Source organism: Capra hircus, chromosome 13 (assembly GCF_001704415.2).
Source record: "Capra hircus breed San Clemente chromosome 13, ASM170441v1, whole genome shotgun sequence".
In the NCBI taxonomy this organism is placed as follows: Eukaryota; Metazoa; Chordata; class Mammalia; order Artiodactyla; family Bovidae; genus Capra; species Capra hircus.
Genome location: NC_030820.1, coordinates 44,379,614 through 44,400,939, shown reverse-complemented (window position 1 = coordinate 44,400,939; position 21,326 = coordinate 44,379,614).

The window sequence follows — 21,326 nt, the reverse complement described above, 5'->3', positions numbered from 1 at the left end:
AATTAACTTCTTGGCCAACCCAATGTCAACCTAACCTTTCTATGGGAAGACACTGGAAACTGCCCCTGAAAGACATCCTGCTTTCAACACTCACACCTCTTCAAGGATGAGGGCATAGTCATGCCCTTCCTGGAGCTTTGCTCAGCCCCAGGCCCAGTGCTGGATGCTGGGTCCGGGGAGATATCTGAAGGGGCGGTGGCTCAGGGGTCTTGGTGTCAGCTTTGGGGGACCCGGGGGCAGGTGGGGTAGGATGATGGTCAGCTGCCACATGCAGAAAGTAAGCAGAGGGTGAGGAAGCCAAGGAGCAAGTGCGCGAGATGCTTTGAACGTATGTGGATGTAGGCAGGAGACATGGGCAGGGGAGTGGCTTCAGAGAACAGATGCTGGGGGGAGGGGAGTGAATTTAAGTGCAGTGGGAAAGAGTCAGTAGCCCAGAGGAAGGTGAGTCCAGGAGGAGGAGCTGAGGTGGGGAGTGAGGGAAGGGTGCCCTTTATGGCCGGATGATGGGGGGGTTTGTTTCCCCACAGCATGGGGTCTGGGTCCCCCATGGCAGGAGGTCTGGGTCCCACACAATGGGAGGTCTGGGGCAAGGTGCAGACGGAGGGGTTCTGTGATGGCTTCTGTGATGAGCGGGAGGACAGAACAGAGCTACCGTGCCCACAAACACGGGCTGATGGGGTGGACAGCAGCCAGGGAAGGCGGGGTGCGCGTTTCTCTCCTGAAGCAGCATCAGGAGGGGGTGACACAGGCTGGAGGCCGCGCTGGCTCGGTGGTGGACACTGAGGTGGGTGGGGAGTCAGGAGGGGCTGGGAGACAGGAGACCGTGCACCCTCCTCGTCCAGCTGGGTGAGCACTCCCCTCCACCACCTTCAGGTTGTGAGAGTTCATGAATGAGCGTGCCTGCTCTCCTCTGATGCAGGGCGGTGTCTGCACAGCACTGCTCTAGCTCCAAATAGCTGGTAAAAATAGCTTCTGCTTCTAAGGAGGCCAGCACCCTTAGAGGGAGAAGGGTCTGCGAGGAGTGAATTGCGCAGTGCGGTACCTCTTAGTACGCCTGAGAAGAAGCCAGCTTGTGCCTCCAGAGAGGCGTGGATAGAGCCTGGAAATAGCCCAGCGCTGCGGTGCGGGCCTGACCCTGCAGGACCAGGGGCTGGGGCTGGGCTCCTGGACAGACCCGGTTCCGTCACCGTCTGTGGGGGAGCGGGTGAGAGGCACCAGCCCACTGCAATGGGGCCCGTCCCCAGCCAGTCCACTGTCCCTGCTCTCCGCTTTCCGCCCTCATCTCGGGGAGACTAAAGCAGCCCCAGCCTCTCAAGTTGAGCCCAATGGGGACAGGAAGCCAGCAATTACAGCCACACACACACCGCCCTGCCCCTCTGCCTGCCCGCGGCAACTGGGGTGCTCAATGCTCATGATGGCGCCCCTCTGGGGAGCAGCCAGTCCCCCCGGGTTCACTGGGAAGAAGGCGTGCCAGCCGAGGAGGCTGCCCGAGCCCTCTGACCAGTGGGTCTGAGGAGCTGCAGCAGGGGCTCTGCTCCTCGGGCACCCCAGTGCCCACTGTGCCCCTGTGCCCTCGAGCTCCTCCCACCGGGCCGCGGGCACCTGTGCAGCAGGAGGCCTCTCAGTAGGCACACAGCCTTGGGGTCTCCTCTGGACGCTCATTCAGTACCGCAATGATCCACACGCATCCCCACACCCCGCGTGAACTTGAGAAAGCTCCTGGTCGGTGGGGGCAGCTCACCTGGACTCTAGTGAGGAGCTAGGTGGGAAACGGCACCTCACTCCTGCACCTGAGCCTGTCAGACTGACCCAGGCTGGGGAGCACTCCACAGACCCCCTGGACAGGGCCCCCCACATTGTCACAGTCACCAAACACAAGGGAAGTCTGATGAGAAGCTGTCGTTGCAGATAGAGAACTTCCCTAGGGGTCCAGTGGCCACGACCCTGCACTCCCAATCCCTGGTCAGGGAATCAGATCCCACCTGCCACAACTAAAAAGGGTGCATGCCACAATTAAGACCCAGTGCAGCCAAATAAATAAATATTTAAAAAGAAAGAAAGGGATAAATCATCACAGACAGGAGGACACATGTTACTGCTGAGTGTGTGGTACCTGGGCTGGTCTTTGGAGCATCAAAGGGACAAAACTGGGAAAATGATGAAGTCCCAAAATCTTCGGTTTAAGAAATGTTAATTTCTTAGCTTTGATAAATGAAATGTGGTTATGTAGATGCTAACATTATGAGGAAATATAGCCTATCCATAAAATGGAATGTTATTCAGCCTTAAAAAGGAAAGAAATGCGAGATGTAGAGAACAAATGAGTGGTTATGAGTGGGGAGAGGAAGAGCTGGGTGAGACAGGGTAGGGATTAGAGGTACAAACTACTACAGACAAGATACATAGACTGAGGATGTGTCGTACAACACAGGGAACACAGTCAGTATTATAATAACTACAAATAGGCTAAGGATGCATTGTACAACACAGGGAACACAGTATTTACAATAACTACAAATGGGATATAATCTTTAAAAACTGTAACTTGCTATACTGCATACCTATAACTTGTAAAATATTGTACTTCAACTACATTTACCAAAAAAAAGGAAAGACATTCTGACACAGGCTACAGCATGGAGGAGCCTTGAGGACATAAAGCTGAGTGAGATAAGCCAGACACAAAGAGATAAATGCAGCACGATCCCATTTATGCAGGGGTCCTAAAATAGTCAAGTTCATGGCAGCAACAGCAGTGTGGTGATTTCTGGGGCCTGGGGGAGGGGGTGGAGGATGGGGAATTGTCTAGCAGCCTCAGAGCTTCAGGTTTTCAAGATGTAAAGGTTCTGAAGATCTGTACAACGCATGCATTTAGGTGACACTGCCTCACCGCTCACTTAGAAAGATTAAGATGGTAGTTTTTACATCATATGATTTCTTCCACCAATTTTTTTTTATAAAGTAGTCTCTCTTCCCAAGAAAACAACACAACTTAAGAGCAATAGCTCAGGCCCTTTTGCATCTCATCCCAATCCTCAAGCTGCATACTGTGTATAAAAATCTCAGAGACAAACACTTGTCATTGCTAGTAGGAAGAACTGCCCGCCTCCAGACCTGGAATCCTCTGGAGTTCCCTGGATCCTGGGACAGCAAGGGCAGGAGGGCAGGACCCTAGTCCTGCCTGCAGTTCTGAGGCTGCACATGCTGTGCTCCAAGCCCACCCCCGCCTGGCCACCCCAGGCCCACCTGTCCTGCCTGCAGCCCCTGCCTGCAGCCCCTGCCTCCTCCAGACAGTTCCTGTTTTCATCTCTGTGCCATTGTTCTTTATTTCACTCCTGTCAACACAGCTTCCCACCTTTAATCCCATTATGCCAGGGGTTCTAAACTCCACTGCGTTTTCCTTCTTTTCCAGGGAAGGTATGTAGCCCAAATGCCAGCGGCTTTCATCTCTTCAAGGTGCGAAACCATGGGAAAGCAGGCGCAACATAAAAATAGCCGCACGATTCTTAAATGTCCAGACAGAAATAACACATCCAGGGGGCCAAGGTGTTTGTGGCTGGGATATCTAAATAAAGACACTTCCCCTTCCTGTTTTTTCCTGTACATTTGAGCATCCAAACTGCCAGATGTTTGGTGCTGGGGGTCCTGACGCCTTGGGAATCAGCACTGATGCTGCCCAGGTGCTCAGACTGGGACTTGGGGCACTCACGGCCTTCCCTCTAGGTCCTTGTCACTTCTCCACTGCTTCCACTGTGGCTGGTCACCAGCAGGATGAAGACCACAGCCCCCTAATTGCCCGGGTCCTGGGTCTTCATCAGCGCATCCAAACCCAAACCACTCTCCTCAGGGAGGCACACAGTCTTTCTAAAATGAAAGGGGATCTGGTCAACCCGTTTCCTAGAACACTCTGATAAGTTCCCTTTATCATTTAGCAGGACCAGCCTGAGAATACAAATACCACATTTAAGCCCGTAACCTGGCAGTCCTCAAATCCACTTTCTTTAAGTCTTGTTTTCAACATTTATTTAATGAGGGAGAAAGAAGCCCTGTTAACAAAGAGTTTACAAAGATTATCGCCTGCTCTGTAGACAATGGGGGTTTTACTAGATGTTCTAAATTCTAACAAAATAGTCATCTTATATAGAATGGTCTTTCATTTTTGCAGTGTCCCTGTTTCAAACAAGTCTTTTGTTATCTTTCTTACTTTACTGTCCTTTTCAAATTTTTATTTTTGGCATATCCTACAGTTGTACTGGAAATCCAGAACACGGTATCATCACAAAGATGCCTCCGAAGTCTTGGTCTGCCCTGGCTGAGCGGGGTCAAGGAAGTTTGCTAAACCACGTTTCCATCAAGGTCACAGCTGCCTTGTGAGCAGCATCAACATGTGTAACGTGGCAAAAGAGAAGAAAGCAGGGCCAGCAGCGTCTCCCCAGCTTATTTCAGAGACTGTCCCTGAGCGACTGTCTCCGGGTCCACTCTTAATCCACCTTCAGGATCAGCTCCTGGCTCCTCAGCAGGGCACCCAGGATGCCGCATGCATGTCACCAGCTCCCTAGTCTTCCACTCTGTGTCCTAGGCGATAGAATCACTGGACGCTTCACCAGAGTCTGGGCGCTCTCCCCCGAGCTCTGCCCACGGCCCGGCACCACATTCCTCACCTGCTCCTTCTCATCCACCCCTGGAAACCTGGACCCATCAGAGCTGCGTAACTAGGATGTCTAATGGAGGGGCCACATACCGAGGTGCCAGCAGGGGGCAAGCATCGGGGCCAGCACTGTGGGCAGGCAGGGATATCGGTACCTCCTACCCCCATGTCTCCTGCTGTCGTCTCCGACCAGGGGCTCCTCCAGACCCAGGGAGGCTGTTATTGTGGCTTCCTGGGGCACCAAGCAGAAGGCAGAAGGATCTAGAGAAGGACTTCTGGTGGGCAGGCACCCCCAACCACGTTTCACATCAAGTATAGTTTCTATAAGGTTTCCCTGGTAGTTCAGAAGTAAAGAATCCATCTGCATTGCAGAGGATATGAATTCAATCCCTGGGTTGGGAAGATCCCCTGGAGTAGGAAATGACAGCCCACTCCACTATTCCAGCCCAGGAATCTCTAGGACAGAGGAGCCTGGTGAGCTACAGTTCATGGGGTCACAAGAGTCGGTTGCAACTGAGCAACTGAACACACACACACACACGCAGGCACAGGTGCACACACATGCACACAGGCTCCATAAAGCCTGCCCTGCCGCAATTCCGAAGGTGGCAAACGCTCTCCCCACACTCCTTCCATCACAACCTGCAAATGCGTTGTGTGATCGCTCACTTGTGGGGCTCCTCCAGGGCTCACGTTGCTCCAGGGGACGGGGGCCCCTGACCTGGTCCAAGGGCAGAGGCAGTGCCATCAGACTGACTGCGCCTGCAGAGCCAGGGGCTCGGGGCTGGGGAGCCCTGATGTCTGAAGACTCAGGAAAAGGGTGCTGGCAAGGATTATAGCACAGAGCCAAAGTCTGAACAGAGCCTGACAGGGAAGGAATGCTTTTCTCTTAAAGACAAAGTTGGAAAACAAGCTTCAAGAGTCCTTACAGAGAAGTATCAGTAATGATATGTGCCTAGAATAGCTTTTTTCCCGCTGAAATTACTTTAAAGCTCATTGTGTTGCACCCCTCCAGCCCGTCTCAGGGCCTAAGCTCGCGGGGACACGCTCTCTTCTCGCTCCGTGCACAGCCATGGATTCTGGTGACTCCTGTGCTCCTTCTCGTGGAGCGCAGGCCACTGTGCCTCCTGTCTGTTTTATGGTGGATCCACGCTGTTTCATAGGATGAAATCCATTATGATTCATTAAACTCACTCATAAAAAGGGCTTGATATCCCCTGGGGCAAGTTCATTAAAAGAATCTCTTTGGTTCAATTATGAATCATTTTCCCCCCGTATCCAAAGGCAGCTCTTGAGATGCACGGCGGCAAGCAGACCTCACAAGGCAGATTCAGGAATCCGGCAGCCAAAAGCCAGGGCCTGCGCCGTCACTTCTGAATAAAAATACCGCCGTGGGAGAGGGAGCGCCAGATGGCTGTCTGGGGGTGCTCTCTGCTCAGCGTCAACTGGATTCCCAGGGGCGCACTTGCACAGACGGCGACGATGCCCTGGCACGCCGCGCCTGCAGGCTCTGTGTGGGCCGGCCCCGCAGCCCCCGCCGCTCAGAGCCCGTCTGCTTTATCACCCCACAAGGATCATAGAGGCTTACCTCCCCAAAACCAGCTTGGGAGACAAAAATTTAGACCTAAGACACTTCTCCTTGCATCCTTTTTCTTCCAAAAGAAAGGGAATCCTCCTCCACCAGACAGAGCTTTCCTTCCTGTTTCTATCCCTGGATCTCTCTTGGCAGAGTAACCCACGTGGTGACATTTCCCTGGTTACCTCTCAGATGAGTTTCATAGTGATAGCAAGAGCAGTGCATTTTTTAGAGCCATGTACAGACATAATAGCTGGTCTTCAGAAAGCATTTTCCAGGAAGTTCTCTGGGTGACATTTCTATGCCAATTTTCTGCAACTTATTTCCACTCAAAAAATATCTGAGGCCCTGACAGTATTTCCACACTTAGTGAGACATGCACCGTCTGCCCCTCGCCAAGTGTGTCACATTCCTGAATCTGAAGGTTATTTATTCACCTGCTCAGGTTGCCTGTGGCTGTCAGTACAATGCGGGATGCTGCCAGAGCTGAGGGAGGGCACGGGGACCGCTGAGGGGGTGGCCCTGGTGGTCCCCGGCCTGGCCAGTGCCCTGGAGGAGCAGAGAGAGGAGGGGCTGGAAGGAGTGGCCCCCAGCAGAGGGAAAGAGGCACGTCCTCTGCCGCTCTGGGGTCCCGACTCAGTCTCAGGGCCCTGGGGACCATCCCTGGCCCACACTCAACTGTCCTGTGGAGCGTCCATTCCCCGGCACCCCAGAAACGTACCAGGTGGAGCACCTGGCTTTGAAAAGGATACACCCAAGAGAGGCTCGGGATGTTAGTGGGGAGTTTAGTATGCTCTTAAAGAAGCCTTAGCATACAGCTGTTGCTGCTGCTAAGTCACTTTAGTCGTGTCCGACTCTGTGAGAGCCCATAGACGGCAGCCCACCAGGCTCCCCTGTCCCTGGGATTCTCCAGGCAAGAACACTGCAGTGGGTTGCCATTTCCTTCCCCAATGCATGAAAGTGAAAAGTGAAAGTGAAGTCGCTCAGTCGTGTCCGACTCTTCGTGAACTCATGGTCTGCAGCCCATTAGGCTTCTCCATCCATGGGATTTTCCAGGCAAGAGTACTGGAGTGGGGTGCCATTGCCTTCTCCATTAGCTAGAGTACAGCAGAAAGTGGAAAATCAGAATCAATGACCAGAATGTTTCTTTCCAATGGGTCACTTTAGATAAGTTAGTAAGAGCTGCCTGAGGCCAGGGCGCTGCACTTGGGGCCACATCCAGGTTGTGGGTGGTGGAGCTGTGTGTGGACTGGTTTCCTCTCCTAAAAACAAAAGTTACCTGTGCAACTTCTATGGTTTGTAAATAACACATTTAAATTATATTATTTAACAGCTTTATTCAGATATCATTGACACATGAAAGTTGTATGTATTTATGGTGTAGAACATTTTTGATATAGGTATATATTGTGACAGAGCGTGGTCCACTGGCGAAGGGAATGGCAAGCCACTTCAGTATTCTTGCCTTGAGAACCCCATGAACAGTATGAAAAGGCAAAATGATAGAATACCAAAAGAGGAACTCCCCAGGTCAGTAGGTGCCCAATATGCTACTGGAAATCAGTGGAGAAATAACTCCAGAAAGAATGAAAGGATGGAGCCAAAGCAAAAACAATACCCAGTTGTGGATGTGACTAGTGATAAAATCAAGGTCCGATGCTGTAAAGAGCAATATTGCACATGAATCTGGAATGTCAGGTCCATGAATCAAGGCAAATTGGAAGTGGTCAAACAAGAGATGGCAAGGGTGAACATCGACATTCTAGGAATCAGTGAACTAAAATGGACTGGAATGGGTGAATTGAACTCAGATGACCATCATATCTACTACTGCGGGCAGGAATCCCTCAGAAGAAATGGAGTAGCCATCATGGTCAACAAAAGAGTCCAAAATGCAGTACTTGGATGCAATCTCAAAAACGACAGAATGATCTCTGTTTGTCTCCAAGGCAAGCTGTTCAATATCACAGTTATCCAAGTCTATGCCCCAACCAGTAACGCTGAAGAAGCTGAAGATGAATGGTTTTATGAAGACCTACAAGACCTTTTAGAACTAACACCCAAAAAAGATGTCCTTTTCATAATAGGGGTCTGGATTGCAAAAGTAGGAAGTCAAGAAACACCTGGAGGAACAGGCAAATTTGGCCTTGGAATGCAGAATGAAGCAGGGCACAGACTAATAAGAGTTTTGCCAAGAAAATGCACTGGTCATAGCAAACACCCTCTTCCAAGAACACAAGAGAAGACTCTACATGTGGACATCACCAGATGGTCAACACCAAAATCAGATTGATTATACTCTATGCAGCCAAAGATGGAGAAGCTCTATACAGTCAAGAAAAACAAGACCAGGAGCTGACTGTGGCTCAGATCATGAACTCCTTATTACCAAATTCAGACTCAAATTGAAGAAAGTAGGGAAAACCGCTAGACCATTCAGGTATGACCTAAATCAAATCCCTTATGATTATACAGTGGAAGTGAAGAAATAGATTTAAGGGTATAGATCTGATAGATAGAGTGCCTGATGAACTATGGAATGAGGTTCGTGATATTGTACAGGAGACAGGGATCAAGACCATCCCCATGGAAAAGAAATGCAAAAGAAAAAAAAAGGCTGTCTGGGGAGGCCTTACAAATAGCTGTGAAAATAAGAGAGGTGAAAAGCAAAGGAGAAAAGGAAAGATATAAGCATCTGAATGCAGAGTTCCAAAGAATAGCAAGAAGAGATAAGAAAGCCTTCTTCAGCGATCAATGCAAAGAAATAGAGGAAAACAACAGAATGGGAAAGACTAGAGATCTCTTCAAGAAAATTAGAGATATCAAGGGAACATTTCATGCAAGGATGGGCTCGATAAAGGACAGAAATGGTCTGGACCTAACAGAAGCAGAAGATGTTAAGAAGAGATGGCAAGAATACACAGAAGAACTGTACAAAAAAGATCTTCATGACCGAGATAATCATGATGATGTGATCAGTAATCTAGAGACAGACATCTTGGAATGTGAAGTCAAGTGGGCCTTAGAAAGCATCACTACGAACAAAGCTAGTGGAGGTGATGGAATTCCAGTTGAGCTGTTTCAAATCCTGAAAGATGATGCTGTGAAAGTGCTGCACTCAATATGCCAGCAAGTTTGGAAAACTCAGCAGTGGTCACAGGACTGGAAAAGGTCAGTTTTCATTCCAATCCCAAAGAAAGGCAATGCCAAAGAATGCGCAAACTACCACACAATTGCACTCATCTCACATGCTAGTAAAGTAATGCTCAAAATTCTCCAAGCCAGGCTTCAGCAATATGTGAACCATGAACTCCCTGATGTTCAAGCTGGTTTTAGAAAAGGCAGAGGAACCAGAGATCAAATTGCCAACATTCGCAGGATCATGGAAAAAGCAAGAGAGTTCCAGAAAAACATCTATTTCTGCTTTATTGACTATGCCAAAGCCTTTGACTGTGTGGATCACAATAAACTGTGTAAAATTCTGAAAGAGATGGGAATACCAGACCACCTAACCTGCCTCTTGAGAAATCTGTCTGCAGGTCAGGAAGCAACAGTTAGAACTGGACATGGAACAACAGACTGGTTCTAAACAGGGAAAGCAGTGCGTCAAGGCTGTATATTGTCACCCTGCTTATTTAACTTCTATGCAGAATACATCATGAGAAACCCTGGACTGGAAGAAACACAAGCTGGAATCAAGATTGCCGGGGAAATATCAATAACCTCAGATATGCAGATGACACCACTTTTATGGCAGAAAGTGAAGAGGAGCTAAAAAGCCTCTTGATGAAAGTGAAAGGGGAGAGCGAAAAAGTTGGCTTAAAGCTCAACATTCAGAAAATAACGATCATGGCATCTGGTCCCATCACTTCATGGGAAATAGATGGGGAACAGTGGAAACAGTGTCAGACTTTATTTAGGGGGGCTCCAAAATCACTGCAGATGGTGATTGTAGCCATGAAATTAAAGACGCTTACTCCTTGGAAGAAAAGTTATGACCAACCTAGATAGTATATTAAAAAGCAGAGACATTACTTTGCCAACTAAGATCTGGCTAGTCAAGGCTATGGTTTTTCCTGTGGTCATGTATGGATGTGAGAGTTGGACTGTGAAGAAGGCTGAGTGCCGAAGAACTGATGCTTTTGAACTGTGGTGTTGTAGAAGACTCTTGAGAGTCCCTTGGACTGCAAGGAGATCCAACCAGTCCATTCTGAAGGAGATCAGCCCTGGGATTTCTTTGGAAGGAATGATGCTAAAGCTGAAAGTCCAGTACTTTGGCCACCTCATGCGAAGAGTTGACTCATTGGAAAAGAGTGTGATGCTGGGAGGGATTGGGGGCAGGAGGAGAAGGGGACGACAGAGGATGAGATGGCTGAATGTCATCACTGATTCGATGGACGTGAGTCTGAGTGAACTCCGGGAGATGGTGATGCACAGGCAGGCCTGGCGTGCTGCGATTCATGGGGTCGCAGTGTCGGACATGACTGAGCGACTGAACTGAATATATTGTGACGCGGTTACCACGTCAGGGCAATCAACGCAGCCGTCACTTCACAGAGCTGCCGTGTGTGTGTGTGTCCCCTGTCATCTTCTCCCACCAACAGTCTCTGTAATCAGCACCAGGATCACAATCACAGGGGGCCCCTGCAGTGCCCCCGCATCCCTGCACCCTCACCCCATCCCTGGCCCCTGGCAGCCTCTGACCTGCTCGCCATCTCTGAGGCCATTTCCAGAAGCTGTGAGGCTGCTCACCAAGCAGGATGCCCCTGAGGTCCATCCAGGGGGCTGCATGTATCAGGTCTGCCCCTTTCGCCGGCACACTGCGTCTCATTCCACCGATGACCCCAGTGGATAACCCCCATCCGCTGGAGGGAACTCCGTTTGCTTCCACATTTTTGGCTCCTACAGAGAAACCAGCTGTGCACATTCACGTATGGCATTTTTGAGCATGTCTGTTCTGACTTCTCTGGGATAAATGCCCAAGAGGACAACTGCTGGGTTTTAGGGAAAGCACATGCTAGCTTTCCAAGAGATCACCAAATAGTTTTCCGAGCTAGCCATGCCACGTCTATTCCCACCTGGGGTGAATGGGAATTCAGTTTCTCTGGCGCTATGACTCCATCAACCCAGGCGTCCTATTGGGTATAGTGAACCTCACTCTGCTTTTTAACTCACGTGTCCCTGATAGCTGATGTGCTGAATCTTCCATGTGCCTGTCTGTGCCCAGGCCTCTCCTTCAGTGCACATCTGTCCACGTCTTTGCCCATGCCCTAGATGGGTGTTTTTTTTCCCGAGACCTGTTTTTTTCTGCCTGTCTTCCAGCTACAAGTCCTTTCAAAGACATTTTGCAGATAGTATTTCTCAGCCTGTGGTTCATCTTCTCATCCTCCTAACAGGGATTGACACAACACAAATGTTTTTCATGTTGACGACATTCACTTTATTAGTTTTTTCTGTTTATGGCTCATGCCGTTATAGGTCTCAGAGCCCTCTGCTTGGCCTTAGATCTTGACAATCGTCTTCTATTTTGTCTCCCTAAAGTCATGATTTTGTATTTTTATTTGAATCTTTGACTCATTTTGGGCTAGATCTTTGCATAGTGTGAGATTCAGGCTGAGGTTTTGTTTTTTCCCTACGTATACGTTCCAGTACAATTTTTTAAATTATGGTAAAAACCGCATAACATAAAAGATGCTGTCTTAGCCATTTTTAAGCGCACACGTCAGTGGCATTAAGTCCATTTGCACTGATGTGTGGCCATTACTGCCATAAAACCCCGGGGCTTCCCATCTTCCTAAATGGAAACTCTGAGCCTGTGATACAAGGGCTCCGCATCTTCTCCATCTCCCTGTCCCTGGTAACCACGATCCTATCTTCTGTCTCTAGGAGTCTGACAACTCTGGGACCTCATGTGCGTGGAGCCAGGGGAAGCTGGAGGGTCTGTGCTCGGGAGTGACAGTTCTGACAGGTAATTCCCAGTGAGTCGGGATGGGGCCAGTCTGTCCTGGACACTCTGCCTTCTCTTCTCTGAGGTGTTCAGTGACTCAGTTATAGTCTCAGGTTGTACCTATAACTGGAACAACTACATTATTAGCTGACAATCTCAGAGATAAAAATAAAAGACAGAAGCCCTTACTCTGGTCTGAAGGGAAGAAGTACACATAGCACCTTCGGGTCTCAATGAGAAGGAGTTCCTGGTGGCCTGGTTGTTAGGGTTTGGCACTGTCTCTGCTGTAGCCTGGGTCTGATACTTGGTTGGGGCACTGAGACCCCACAAGGCCTGCAGTGAGGCAAAAACCTAAAACAAAACCCCCCAAAACTCAACAAGAAAGTCTGCATCAGAACTGCAGTCCTATTGCCGGAGTCATTGCTTTGCAACTCAGCACTGTGAGTCTCTGGCTGGGAAGCAGGGGGTGGGAATGTGGTTAACAGCAGGACGTTATGACTTGGGTTAATGCATAAGGAAGAACAAGGATGATGCATTGCTCTCTGGATGGAGGATAGACAAGGGCCGTTCGCAGACATGGACCCAGTTTAAGGACATGGGTTATCTGCACACAGAGGTGTGTAGTGGAGATGCCATTCCTAAACAAATAATGGTTGTGCATAAATCTACCAGGTAAATAGATGGAGAAACAATGGAAACTGTGACAGACTTTGTTTTTTTGTTTTTTGACAGACTTTATTTTTATTTCCCAAATCACTGCAGATGGTGACTGCAGCCATGAATTAAAAAATGCTTGCTCCTTGGAAGAAAGCTATGACTAACCTAGACAGCATATTAAAAAGCAGAGACATTACTTTGCCAACAAAGGTCCATCCAGTCAAAGCTATGGTTTTTATAGTAGTCATGTATGGATGTGAGAGTTGGACTATAAGAAAGCTGAGTGCCAAAGAATTAATGCTTTTAAACTGTGGTGTTGGAGAAGACTCTTGAGAGTCCCTTGGACTGCAAGGAGCTCCAACCAGTCCATCCTAAAGGAAATCAGTCCTGAATATTCATTGGAAGGACTCATGCTGAAGCTGAAATTCCAATACTTTGGCCACCTGATGTGAAGAATTGACTCCTTTGAGAAGACCCTGATGCTGGGAAAGATTGAAAGTGGGAGGAGAAGGGGATGACAGAGGATGAGATGGTTGGATGGCATCACTGACTTGATGGACATGAGTTTGAGTAAACCCCGGGAGTTGGTGATGGACAGGGAAGCCTGGCGTGCTGCCGTCTGTGGGGTTGCAAAGAGTCAGACACGACTGAGCCACTGAACTGAACTGAACTGAACCAGGTAAACAGGCAGCTTAAATAAACCTAGTTATGGTTAATGATTTTCTCTTTCTGAAAGGCTGCTTTAAAAAAATCAAAGGGGCCCTAGGTTACTTTATTTGGCCACTTGAACGGGGAGATTTCTGTGCCCACGGCAGCACACAGGCCATAAGCCCCGGTGCAGAGAGCAGTTTCAGAAGCCAGCTGAGTCCAGACTGGCTCCTCGAGTGACCATCCTGGAGCCTCAGGATGCCCACTCCCAGGAATCCAACTTCACAAACAGCTAAAAGGCAGGAAGGGGGGAGGTGGAGAGAAGGATCAGTGATTTGCTTCAGAGGAAAAAAAATAAGAATTCTTATATGTGCCACCATTTTTTCATAAGAAAAAGCAACATTAATGAATAGTTAAAAGGATGGTTACCTGGGATGAACCCAGCTTAGAGAATGAAGGTGTTCTCTGGTGGCTCAGATGGTAAAGCGTCTGTCTACATTGTGGGAAACCCTGGTTCGATCCCTGGGTTGGGAAGATCCCCTGGAGAAGGAATTGGCAATCCACTCCAGGACTGTTGCCTGGAAAATCCCATGGACAGAGGAGCCTGGTGGGCTATAGCCCATGGGGTCGCAAAGAGTCGGACACAACTGAGCGACTTCACTACACTTCTTCTTCATATATAACAAAATTTCCTGTTTTAACAAGAGCAGGAGGAACGGGGAACTCCCAGCTGGAAGGAGAGCCCTGGGCTTCTCGGACCAGATTCTAGGAAACCGGGCTCAGGAGACCAGGACCACCCCCGCCCCACCTCCGTCCCCTGCAGATGAGGCGCCCATGGCTGCTTCTGCATGCTCGCTTTCCTTACAAAAACATCTGACAAATGTCTCCAAGATGAATCAATGTATTAAAAAAAAGCACTGAGCCAAGGAACTGGGGCTGGGACGTGCCTGTGACATGGCTTTTCTCGAGGGCAGGGCAGGTGATGATGAGCAGAGCCGGGTGCAAAAGGAACCAGGCTCCAGTCCTGCCCTGTCACTGCTAAGCGTGAGCTGCTGATGGTGGGCCCGTGACTCAGGACTGTACCTCATGTCTGTGTGTGATGTGAGACCTGGAGGGGGGCGTTGAGTAGAAATTAAACACAGTGCAGGTAGAAAACTCAGGTAGAAACTGTGGCTTGTTTGAGTTCAGTAACTGAAAGCTGTCTTCACTGTCCTAATTCCATGGCCCAGCAGATAGGTCACGGGGAATCACATGGGCAAAGATCCAGAGCTGAGGCAGAAACCGCGGTGCCAAAGACAGAGGACGCCCAGAGACGACACCGTGGAGCCTGGGTGCAGCACTCTGCCCTCGCTTCTGGAGATTCTCAACGCTTTGTGAACAAAGGAGCCCCCATTTCCACTTTGCCCTGAGCCCTGCAACTCTGAGGAGTTTCTCACGGCAAGAAAGAGAAGGTTCCAGCTTTGCACCCAGCCGTCTGGCCTCGAAGCCCAGCCTTCTCATCTCAGCGGCTCATGAGGACCTCTGCTAAATGGAGGGAAGCTGACCTGGGAGCAGACCCTGCCCCAGCCAACTCAGCATCAGTCCCGGCCTCTGCTGGACTGGCCTTCACAATCCAGAACGAGTTCAGGGCTAGATCAGAGCTTCCTGGCATCGTGGCTGCAGCTGGCATGGTGAAAGGGCTGGTGCTTGGAAAGGAGATGAGTGCTTGAGCAGAGGGTGAGTCATTCTCCGTTTACTCAAGAGGAGCTTAGGTGGGGATTACTGAGGGCAGCAGGAGGTGCGGAAAACTCCTTCAAGTGCTTTCCAAATATTTTAGGCTCACGAAAATCCAAAGCCTTTTGTGCCAATGGCTTTTTCACTTTTAGGCTGAAAGCCACGTTTATTTAAAGAGAAATGTAATCCACATATTCATCAGTATCGTTTGTCAGTTGCTGTTACTATAAATGTCCTAATGTTCTGACCTTTTTTTTTTTTTGCTGCAAATCACACATAAAATTCTCCTTAGGTATTTTATGGTGTACAATATTTATGTTAATCTCCTAAAGAAATTAATACATCGCCTTTCCTTACATCTTTTGCTGAAGTTATGTGACGTGTGGGCTCTGTACCCCATCGTTGGGTAGAGCAGTCTTGGTGTGGCCTCCCCAAGATAGGCCTCATCCCCCTGCTTTCCAGATATACTTTCCAAGTCCCCCCAATATCTGTATAATTGCATCCCCTATCTCAAGGTTAGTGAAAGTATCAGGACTTGTGAGACCAATGGATCTATGGGTTTCTAATAATGACTCCTGGAATTCATTTGCAATTTCGCACATTTTTTTCTGGTGTTTTAAGATGATTACATGATAATTTTAAAGAACAGACACATGGTTTTAGTTATGTTTTAGTGAACTGGATAAGTTTGTTCTGAGTGTTTAAATGTGGGTGTACTATTTAAGGACCCTGGATTATTTAGTAGATTATAAGGTTAATAAGGTTAATTGACTGAATGTTGTAAAATGCATGGCCTGCCTCACCGGTTGCAGCTCAGCCCTCAGCTGACAAGCACGTCGGGGATACACGGCATCCTTGTGGATTTGTCAGAGGACGCAGAGTGGCAGGTAGCTGGGTCTCTGTGAGACTGACTTGAAGAGGAGAACGTTATTTTGACTGGTTCCTGAAGTCGTTTACTGTGGAAAATCAGTGTTTCAAGGAAGATTTGTAAGCGTTCTACCAAATGGAGCTTCAAGGTCAAGTTAGGGAAGGAAAGTGTGGGGCAACCTGTCTTTTAGGCACACGTGTGGCAGTTAGAGCACCCCAGACACTGCCCAGAGACAGCGGGGTTCACAAACACCATTCAGGATTTCCTTGAAATCACCTTGAAAAAAATAAAAAAGAGAAATGGGCAAAATGACTTTAATAACATGTTTAACCCAGAATCTTAACTCCTCGACATGTAATCAGTATTATAAAACATTAATTTCCATCATTTTCATATTAAGAAATGTGGTGTCCATCTTTGCTCTAGGCCCATTTCCATCTGGATTAGCCATGGTTCACATTGTCCCTGTGGGGCATGGCGGCCCTTCACTGAGTAAACCTACCGTTTAATGCCCACTGCTTCACACATTTGACTGACTTAAGCGATCTCAGTCATTTCCGACACACTCATCCGCTTTGATTTGGAAAACTACCAGCGCCTCACAAGACCCTCCACTGCACTGAGCTCATCTCAAGGAAGCCATGCAAAGCTGGAATTTATGAAGCCAGAACTCAGAATCCATCTGACCCCATCCTGCAGTTCTCTTTGCTCTTCAGGCATCAACTACTTTGCTGAGAAACCTGGCTTTCTGTGCTGCCCTTGGCAGCTGTGTGGTCCCCAAGGAGTAGTCCTCTCCATCTAACCTCCTTGCTCCCTGCAGGTCCCCACCGGGCTGTCAGGAGGTGCAACAGGAGGCCCAGGCTCTTGCTCAGATGTTCAGTTCCCTTATGAGGATGCACCCAGCATGAAGTGCGGACACCGCACCGTGGGCACCAAGCATGGAAGGACAGGGGCACTCCTCCTCCAGGCCTGAGGCTGACCAGCTCCACCTGGGCCCAGCAGATAACATGCATCATGGAGGAAGGTTTATACTATGAGCATGACATCCCTATAGCTATGGGCTGCTTTCTAAGCAGATGAATCCAGTGTAATTAAAGAAAAAGTCATGGAGAGACTCACTTCACAGACCCAGAGATCTGAGTGTGACCAAGGTTTCCCCAGTAGGAGGAACCTCACAGGCCAGAACCCTCTGGAAACTGGAGATTCTTTTCTAAAAGTACTCCTGGTGGGGCTCCCCTGGTGGCTCAGTGGTAAGGAATCTGCCTGCCAATGCAGGAGACACGGATTCAACTCCTGGTCCAGGAAGATCCAATGTGCTGTGGAGCAACTGAGCCCATTCATGGTCCAGAGCCCGTGGTCCTAGAGCCTGTGCCCCCTGGTGAAAGAAGCCATTACCAGGAGAAGCTGATGTATCACAACCAAGAGCAGCCCCCACTCATGCAATTAGAGAAAAGCCGCCCAGTAGCAAAGACCCAGCACGGCTATAAATAAGTACAATTATTTTTAAAAAGCTCTTCGTATGTATGTATGTATATAACCGAACCACTTTGCTGTACACCTGAAATGCGGTGTTGTAAATCAACTGTACTTCAATAGCCAAAAATACTACTTGACCCTGAGGAAATACAATGAGGCTGCTAAACCAGTGGAAAAGGAAGAAACTGGTTTCAAATGGTGGGAGGGGGCGTGAGGGGAAGATTGAATAATAGGATGACTCAGTTGCTAATGATCCTGATTCAGTCATTTTCTGCTTAAAAGGGCACTTCGACCTTTTCAAGCCCAAATATATGTTTCTTGACAGAAGGCCGCTCTGTGCAGAAGCTGCAGAAGCCCAGATCTATCAAGAGCTCTGATAGATCGATCCTAAACCCAGTGTGTGTGTGTGTGGGGGGGGGGCGGTGGGTTGGCTCTGCGATTATTAATTGAGTCAATGATCTATTTTATCTGACACTACGCGTACATGCACACAACGCATAAATTACACAAAACAGTTCCAACATGCTTAATGAACTTGCCCTAAGGCTAATAAGGAAAAACGCTTAGCTAGGTCCTTCTATTTATTTTTTTCTTTATGTGTAACAGCATTTTACTTAATAGCATTAATCACGTTGAAGGACCATCTGTATTAAAATGTAAAGACTGTCTTTAGACTGTGTGTCAGCGGAAGTGAAGGGCCCAGGTACCAGTCAGGGTGAAGACACCCTGAGATGACACATGTGGCTCCATGGGTCTCTCTGACCCGGGTGCTCTAGGTAGGGAAGAGCAATCATGTGGCTGGGGAGTGGCGCTCTCCCCCAGTGGGCAGTGCTTGCAAGGCCTGTCATTACAGTGGACACAGCTTGCTTCCCCAAACGATCTTGGTGTCAGATGCCCAGAGTTTATTTCTAGCAGGGCTGGGAACTGGTCACTCAGGCTTAGAGAATTCACTTAGCTTGTGTCACCTTTGTCTATAGAATGGGGACACTAGCTTGTGCCACTCCCAGTCTGGGTGAGAATCAGATGAAGTGACAGACACAAAGCTCCAGGCACAAGACTGACAACTGGTCAACACATAAACACGAGAGAGTAACAGACCATCCAGGGCGGTAATACAACAGCTAAGCTGTTTGATCAGTTCAGTCTCTCCTCATGTCTGACTCTTTGTGACCCCATGGACTGCAGCACACCAGGCCTCCCTGTCCATCACCAACTCCCAGAGATGACTCAGACTCATGTCCATTGAGTCGGTGATGCCATCCAAACATCTCATCTTCTGTCGTCCCCTTCTCTTCCTGCCTTCAATCTTTCCCAGCATCAGGGTCTTTTCCAACAAGACCTTCTCATCTTTGTGGCCAAAGTTTAGAGTCTGATATCTGATGAAGAAGTTCAAACACCAGTGTGTGGGGCTGACTGCCATAAATGCCTTAGTGAAAAGATAAAGTGTTACCAGGAGCCAATAAGCACATCTGGAGATGCTCAGCATCATTAACTGTTGCTGCTGCTGCTACTAAGTCGCTTCAGTCGTGTCCGACTCTGTGCAAGCCCATAGAGGGCAGCCCACCAGGCTCCCCCGTCCCTGGGATTCTCCAGGCAAGAACACTGGAGTGGGTTGCCATTTCCTTCTCCAATGCATGAAAGTGAAAAGTGAAAGTGAAGTCGCTCAGTCGTGTCCAACTCTTAGCGACCCCATGCACTGCAGCCCACCAGGTTCCTCCGTCCGTGGGATTTTCTAGCCAAGAGTACCGGGGTGGGGTGCCATTGCCTTTTCTGCACTAACTGTTCTGTTCAGTTCAGTTCATTTCAGTCGCTCAGTCGTGTCCGACTCTTTGCGACCCCATGAATTGCTGCATGCCAGGCCTCCCTGTCCATCACCAACTCCCGGAGTTTACTCAGACTCACGTCCATTGAGTCAGTGATGCCATCCAGCCATCTCATCCTCGGTCGTCCCCTTCTCCTCCTGCCCCCAATCCCTCCCAGCATCAGAGTCTTTTCCAATGAGTCAACTCTTCACATGAGGTGGCCAAAGTACTGGAGTTTCAGCTTTAGCATCAGTCCTTCCAAAGAAATCCCAGGACTGATCTCCTTCAGAATGGACTGGTTGGATGTCCTTGCAGTCCAAGGGATTCTCAAGAGTCTTCTCCAACACCACAGTTCAAAGGCATCCATTCTTCAGTGCTCAGTCTTCTTCACAGTCCAACTCTCACATCCATACATGACCACAGGAAAAACCATAGCCTTGACTAGACAGACGTTAGTCGGCAAAGTAGTGTCTCTGCTTTTGAATATGCTATCAAGGTTACTCATAACTTTCTTTCCAAGGAGTAAGCAGTAAGCATCTTTTAATTTCTTTTAATTTCATGGCTGCAGTCACCATCTGCAGTGATTTGGGAACCCCCCAAAATAAAGTCTGACACTGTTTCCACGGTTTCCCCATCTATTTCCTATGAAGTGATGGGATCCGAGGCCATGATCTTCGTTTTCTGAATGTTGAGCTTTAAGCCAACTTTTTTACTCTCCTCTTTCACTTTCATCAAGAGGCTTTTTAGTTCCTCTTCACTTTCTGCCATAAGGGTGGTGTCATCTGCATATCTGAGGTTATTGATATTTCTCCCAGCAATCTTGATTCCAGCTTGTGTTTCTTCCAGTCCAGGGTTTCTCATGATGTACTCTGCATATAAGTTAAATAAGCAGGGTGACAATATACAGCCTTGACGTACTCCTTTTCCTATTTGGAACCAGTCTGTTGTTCCATGTCCAGTTCTAACTGTTGCTTCCTGACCTGCCCTAACTGTTAGGGAAATGCAAATCAAAACCACAGTGAGACAGCACCTCACACTCACCAGGCAGCTAACTATCAAAAGGCCAGAATGTACAAGTGTTGGCAATGACATGGAGAAACTGGACTCCTGTGTGCTGTTGCTAGGATGTAAACGGGTGCAGACACTATGGATGCCAGCGTGGAGGTTCTTCACAGGATTGTCTCATGATGGAGCAACTCCACTTGTGGGGTTTCAACCAAAAGAACTGAAAGCAGGGATTTGAACAGATTTCTGAATGCCTGTCTTCAAGGCAGTGTTATTTACAATAGCCAAGAGGAGAACCCAGCTTCTCACAACTTCCTGTCTCTTTTCATCATACTACCTTTTCCAGGGCAGCCAGACATGTATGTGACCAGTGATCCAATAAGTACTGACATCCCATGATCTCATATTTGCATAGAGAGTACTGTCACACACTTTTCAAATTACAGCTGATCTCAGAGACTCCATATGAGGGGTCAGGTATATTTTCTTACTTTTCAGAGGACAAATGACTTCATTCCCTTTGGGAGAGAGTCATGATCTGTGCTGTGCACACGAAGATCAGGTCCACTTACTTGACTGTGAATCTGTATGTTCACCCCTTTAACAAAGAGTCGATGCTGTTAAACGCAGTGGGGACACAGCAAAGGATGCTATTTTGCCCCTAAGAACCCTACCATCTGATGCAAGCAAATTCTACCTTTTTAACTGGTTACTGGAGATGAGCATAGGATGGGGAAGAGATGGCAAACCAGCTGCTCTCAGTAAAAGCAGAACAGATGTGGCAAGAGAAAGCTTACCTATCTTCGTTTATTTTTAAAACTATTCGTCAGGGCTGCCCTGAAGCTTAGGAACAGAAGCAAGATTTTGGAAGGTCTTCTAAGCTGTTTTTCAACTCCATGGATTGCAGCCTGCCAGGCTCCTCTGTCCATTGAATCTCCAGGCAAGAATACTGGAGTGGGTCCAGTTCAGTTCAGTTCAGTCGTTCA